The sequence below is a fragment of the Tachysurus vachellii genome, chromosome 20, assembly GCF_030014155.1.
Source record: "Tachysurus vachellii isolate PV-2020 chromosome 20, HZAU_Pvac_v1, whole genome shotgun sequence".
NCBI classification, from domain to species: Eukaryota; Metazoa; Chordata; class Actinopteri; order Siluriformes; family Bagridae; genus Tachysurus; species Tachysurus vachellii.
This window is the reverse complement of record NC_083479.1, coordinates 2726088-2732087: the sequence shown is the minus strand read 5'-3', so window position 1 is coordinate 2732087 and position 6000 is coordinate 2726088. Positions and strand designations below refer to the sequence as shown.

Genomic DNA, 6000 nt, shown 5'->3' with positions numbered 1-6000 from the left:
ACCTTAAAAGCTACAGTACATAAGGTATATCTACATTTTTAGGATAAAGATACTGATTAAAGGTAAATAACAATAAGTGTACCACACCAGCAACATATGTAAAACGTTCAAATAACACTCAAATAACATAACAAGGATCAATCTTCAGAAGATGTATAAATTCAAACACCACAATGAACACCAGGAACTTTATTCTGCAATGTTTAGAAGGGAAGTTTGTGCAGATTTGCTAACTGCAGTGTGGTTCATATGTGTGAATGGACATGTTTAGTGACCACAACACAGAAGAAATAACAGACGATACATCAACACACTGAAAACAATTATTTCCGTTATACTTTATTCATGGTTTTTCAAGTTTAAAGACATGTTGAATACATGACACTGCATCAGTTATTATTTCATAATTATTAGCTTAAGGACTAGATCACACAACAAGTTGTACTTGCCTAATGAGTTTATATTATTAAAGAAAGGCTTGTGTGTGTGTGTGTGTGTGTGTGTGTGTGTGTGTGCCTGAGACACTGAACTCAACCACCTCCTGCCTTCAGTTTAAATATGATGAATACACTGTATATATGTGTCTGCGAATCTTCTGGATATGCAGTACTTACCAGCTGTGCTTTTCACACACACACACACACACACTGCCGCAGGTGAAAGGGGTAGGGCTACATGACTTATGCATGGCTGCAGTGGAAAATCCTTTACGTTGCTCTGAATGATTTGTGGGAAGAAACTGGCCCTTTGCATTGGTAGAAACTGCATATTTTTCAGCAGTGCGGTACTTAAAAGCTGGACCAAACCTGCAAAATAAATAAAGTAACAAATAAGCACATATATAAATAATTAAGCAAATCACTATCATTATTATGCGAGGACATTGTACAATTGTACAATAATACAGATCTACCTGTACATAACTGATGCAGATGTGTTACTGTCCTTATAAGGACCTTCCTCTTACACTAAATATTATTGATGCTAATTATTTTTGCGCTACACAAAACTCTAAATTTAATCTTAATCCCTGTAACCAAACAGGAAACATTTGGCTGCTTTTATTTACTTATTTATTTCTGTTAAACAGCATGGGGACCAGCCTGATGTCCTGACAAGGTCAAACCCAATTCCTACCCTTGTGTGTGTATATATATTGAATTACATTATGTCCACTTGTACACACACACCTTATTCTTCAACTACTTTTTGCACTTGTATCTTTCACGCAAAAATTAACACACGTACAAAAATACATTTAAAGTACAAGAAACACAGGACGCCTTTTTTTTTTTTTACCTGAATGCTGAACAAGGTGACTTCTTAAATTTCTACTCCTGAAACAAAAAGATGAACAGGATGTGAGTTAATGAGACAATAACACGAAAAGGCAGATTGCTCTGTGTGTGTGTGTGTGTGTGTGTGTGTGTTTTCCTCAGAGTTCACTTGAGGATGCAGGAAAGCAGATGTACGAGTTTTTCCCTGCCAAAGCTCTCTGTGAGCTCTAATACAAAGGAAGACCGCAAGCTGAGTAGTGTAGGTACTTGTGTGTGTGTGTGTGTCACACTCTCTTTCCTCTCACAGAACAACTTCACTCAAGTTCCCACGTTCATCTGCCAATCACACACCAGTCACACTCGATTTACACAACCACAAACACAGGTTCGCTTGAGGGAAGGTTTCAGCAATATAGTCAGTGTGTGTGTGTGTGTGCCTGAGTGTGTTTATGTGTATATGTGTATGTGAGCATGAGTGTCTACACAAGAAAGTTAGGGCTGATACACCTGCGGAGCGTGTAGCCGCTGGCCGCTGGTTTAAAAATGATGCCAGCTGTGGGTCTTATCGACGCTATGGCCGCTGGAAAGGCCGAGCTGTGAGACAGAGCCTCATTATCCTCTACAGTGAGAGAAAAAAAGCCAGTTGCGGTTCAATAACTCCGACTAGATAGCACGTTTCCCTGGCAACACCTCCGAAGCAGCTCTGCAGAGATCCCAGAGAGAGAGACAGAAAGGGGGAGGGCAAACACGAGGAAGGAAGGGAGGTAGGAAGGAGGAGACCTAGACAATGTTGGGGTGGGAGGCAGTACTGGGTGACACTCGGGTTCAGTCCAAACATTAAATACCGTTAACACACACAAATAGGAGACTAGTTAAGACCATATGCAGCTATATGTAATTTTCTACCAGGTATTTTTTGCATGTAGATGAGTTTATGTGTACAGGTCATGAATACACATGTATTGTCTCAATATTAACTCACATGCTTTAAGAGCCAACAGTAGAACCGTGAGATTCTGGTCATAAAATCATCACACGCAACATTTACAGCTGATCTGATTAAAACTATTATAATTTGAGGCGTGTCCTCTCTATAATTATAGTTATGGAGGCGTGTCCTCTCAATAATTATAGTTATGGAGGCGTGTCCTCTCTCTATAAGTACAGTGATGGAGGAGTGTCCTTTCTCTATAAGTACAGTGATGGAGGCGTGTCCTCTCTCTATAAGTACAGTGATGGAGGAGTGTCCTTTCTCTATAAGTACAGTGATGGAGGCGTGTCCTCTCAATAATTATAGTTATGGAGGCGTGTCCTCGCTCTATAAGTACAGCGATGGAGGCGTGTCCTTCCTCTATAAGTACAGTGATGGAGGCGTGTCCTCTCTCTATAAGTACAGTGATGGAGGCATGTCCTCTCTCTATAAGTACAGTGATGGAGGCGTGTCCTCTCTCTATAAGTACAGTGATGGAGGAATGTCCTCTCTCTATAAGTACAGTGATGGAGGAGTGTCCTCTCTCTATAAGTACAGTGATGGAGGCGTGTCCTCTCACTCTATAAGTACAGTGATGGAGGAATGTCCTCTCTCTATAAGTACAGTGATGGAGGAGTGTCCTCTCTCTATAAGTACAGTGATGGAGGCGTGTCCTCTCTCTATAAGTACAGTGATGGAGGCGTGTCCTCTCTCTATAAGTACAGTGATGGAGGAGTGTCCTCTCTCTATAAGTACAGTGATGGAGGCGTGTCCTCTCTCTATAAGTACAGTGATGGAGGCGTGTCCTCTCTCTATAAGTACAGTGATGGAGGAATGTCCTCTCTCTATAAATACAGTGATGGAGGAGTGTCCTCTCTCTATAAGTACAGTGAGGGAGGCGTGTCCTCTCTCTATAAGTACAGTGATGGAGGAGTGTCCTTTCTCTATAAGTACAGTGATGGAGGCGTGTCCTCTCTCTATAGGTACAGTGATGGAGGCATGTCCTCTCTCTGCAAGTACAATGATGGAGGCATGTGCTCTTTCTATAAGTACAGTGATGGAGGTGTGTCCTCTCTATAAGTATAGTTATGGAGGCGTGTCCTCTCTCTATAAGGACAGTGATGGAGGCATGTCCTCTATAATTATAGTTATGGAGGTGTGTCCTCTCTCTATAAGTACAGTGATGGAGGCATGTGCTCTTTCTATAAGTACAGCGATGGAGGCGTGTCCTTTCTCTATAAGTACAGTGATGGAGGCGTATCCTCTCTATATAAGTACAGTGACTGAGGCGTGTCTTTTCTATATAAGTACAGTGATGGAGGCGTGTCCTCTCTCTATAAGTACAGTGATGGAGGCGTGTCCTCGCTCTATAAGTACAGTGATGGAGGAGTGTCCTTTCTCTATAAGTACAGTGATGGAGGCGTGTCCTCTCTATATAAGTACAGTGATTGAGGCGTGTCCTTTCTCTATAAGTACAGTGATGGAGGCGTGTCCTCTCTCTATAAGTACAGTGATGGAGGCGTGTCCTCTCTCTATAAGTACAGTGATGGAGGCATGTCCTCTCTCTATAAGTACAGTGATGGAGGCGTGTCCTCTCTCTATAAGTACAGTGATGGAGGAATGTCCTCTCTCTATAAGTACAGTGATGGAGGAGTGTCCTCTCTCTATAAGTACAGTGATGGAGGCGTGTCCTCTCACTCTATAAGTACAGTGATGGAGGAATGTCCTCTCTCTATAAGTACAGTGATGGAGGAGTGTCCTCTCTCTATAAGTACAGTGATGGAGGCGTGTCCTCTCACTCTATAAGTACAGTGATGGAGGAATGTCCTCTCTCTATAAGTACAGTGATGGAGGAGTGTCCTCTCTCTATAAGTACAGTGATGGAGGCGTGTCCTCTCTCTATAAGTACAGTGATGGAGGCGTGTCCTCTCTCTATAAGTACAGTGATGGAGGAGTGTCCTCTCTCTATAAGTACAGTGATGGAGGCGTGTCCTCTCTCTATAAGTACAGTGATGGAGGCGTGTCCTCTCTCTATAAGTACAGTGATGGAGGAATGTCCTCTCTCTATAAATACAGTGATGGAGGAGTGTCCTCTCTCTATAAGTACAGTGAGGGAGGCGTGTCCTCTCTCTATAAGTACAGTGATGGAGGAGTGTCCTTTCTCTATAAGTACAGTGATGGAGGCGTGTCCTCTCTCTATAGGTACAGTGATGGAGGCATGTCCTCTCTCTGCAAGTACAATGATGGAGGCATGTGCTCTTTCTATAAGTACAGTGATGGAGGTGTGTCCTCTCTATAAGTATAGTTATGGAGGCGTGTCCTCTCTCTATAAGGACAGTGATGGAGGCATGTCCTCTATAATTATAGTTATGGAGGTGTGTCCTCTCTCTATAAGTACAGTGATGGAGGCATGTGCTCTTTCTATAAGTACAGCGATGGAGGCGTGTCCTTTCTCTATAAGTACAGTGATGGAGGCGTATCCTCTCTATATAAGTACAGTGACTGAGGCGTGTCTTTTCTATATAAGTACAGTGATGGAGGCGTGTCCTCTCTCTATAAGTACAGTGATGGAGGCGTGTCCTCGCTCTATAAGTACAGTGATGGAGGAGTGTCCTTTCTCTATAAGTACAGTGATGGAGGCGTGTCCTCTCTATATAAGTACAGTGATTGAGGCGTGTCCTTTCTCTATAAGTACAGTGATGGAGGCGTGTCCTCTCTCTATAAGTACAGTGATGGAGGCGTGTCCTCTCTCTATAAGTACAGTGATGGAGGCGTGTCCTCTCTCTCTATAGTACAGTGATGGAGGCGTGTCCTCTCTCTATAAGTAGTGATGGAGGAATGTCCTCTCTCTATAAGTACAGTGATGGAGGCGTGTCCTCTCTCTGTAAATGCAGTGATGGAGGAGTGTCCTCTCTCTATAAGTACAGTGATGGAGGCGTGTCCTCTCTCTATAAGTACAGTGATGGAGGCATGTCCTCTCTCTATAAGTACAGTGATGGAGGCATGTCCTCTCTCTATAAATACAGTGATGGAGGAGTGTCCTCTCTCTATAAGTACTGTGATGGAGGCGTGTCCTCTCTCTATAAGTACAGTGATGGAGGCGTGTCCTCTCTCTCTATAGTACAGTGATGGAGGCGTGTCCTCTCTCTATAAGTAGTGATGGAGGAATGTCCTCTCTCTATAAGTACAGTGATGGAGGCGTGTCCTCTCTCTGTAAATACAGTGATGGAGGAGTGTCCTCTCTCTATAAGTACAGTGATGGTGGCGTGTCCTCTCTCTATAAGTACAGTGATGGAGGCATGTCCTCTCTCTATAAGTACAGTGATGGAGGCATGTCCTCTCTCTATAAATACAGTGATGGAGGAGTGTCCTCTCTCTATAAGTACTGTGATGGAGGCGTGTCCTCTCTCTATAAATACAGTGATGGAGCGTGACCTCTCTCTATAAATACAGTGATGGAGGAGTGTCCTCTGTCTCAATAAGTACAGTGACGGAGGCGAGTCCTCTCTCTATAAGTACAGTGAAGGTGGCATGTCCTCTCTCTACAAGCACAGTGATGGAGGCGTGTCCTCTGTGCCGGTTAATCCCAGTAAAAGAGGCATGTCTTTAAACTTTATATTGTATTGACCATATCACACACTAAATGTTATTGGCATCGTCCACTGCAGAGTTTTCATAAAGGATCCTAGTGTTTCACTGTAACCCCAGCATGGATTTAATGGGTGGGTGACTGGTAGGCTGAATAGTAGTAAA

General features: G+C 43.2%; 1 long non-coding RNA gene across 2 annotated transcripts in view; it reads right to left on the bottom strand.

The window, feature by feature from the left end:
- Nucleotides 1-339: 339 nt before the first annotated feature.
- Nucleotides 340-6000, bottom strand: part of LOC132863737 (uncharacterized) — a 48659-nt gene continuing 42998 nt past the window's right edge. For both annotated transcript variants that reach the window (XR_009650138.1, XR_009650137.1), the window contains 2 exons: nucleotides 1300-1337; nucleotides 340-806 (listed from right to left, as the gene is read on the bottom strand). This is a non-coding gene — a long non-coding RNA (uncharacterized LOC132863737). The remainder of the gene's footprint in view (nucleotides 807-1299; nucleotides 1338-6000) is intronic.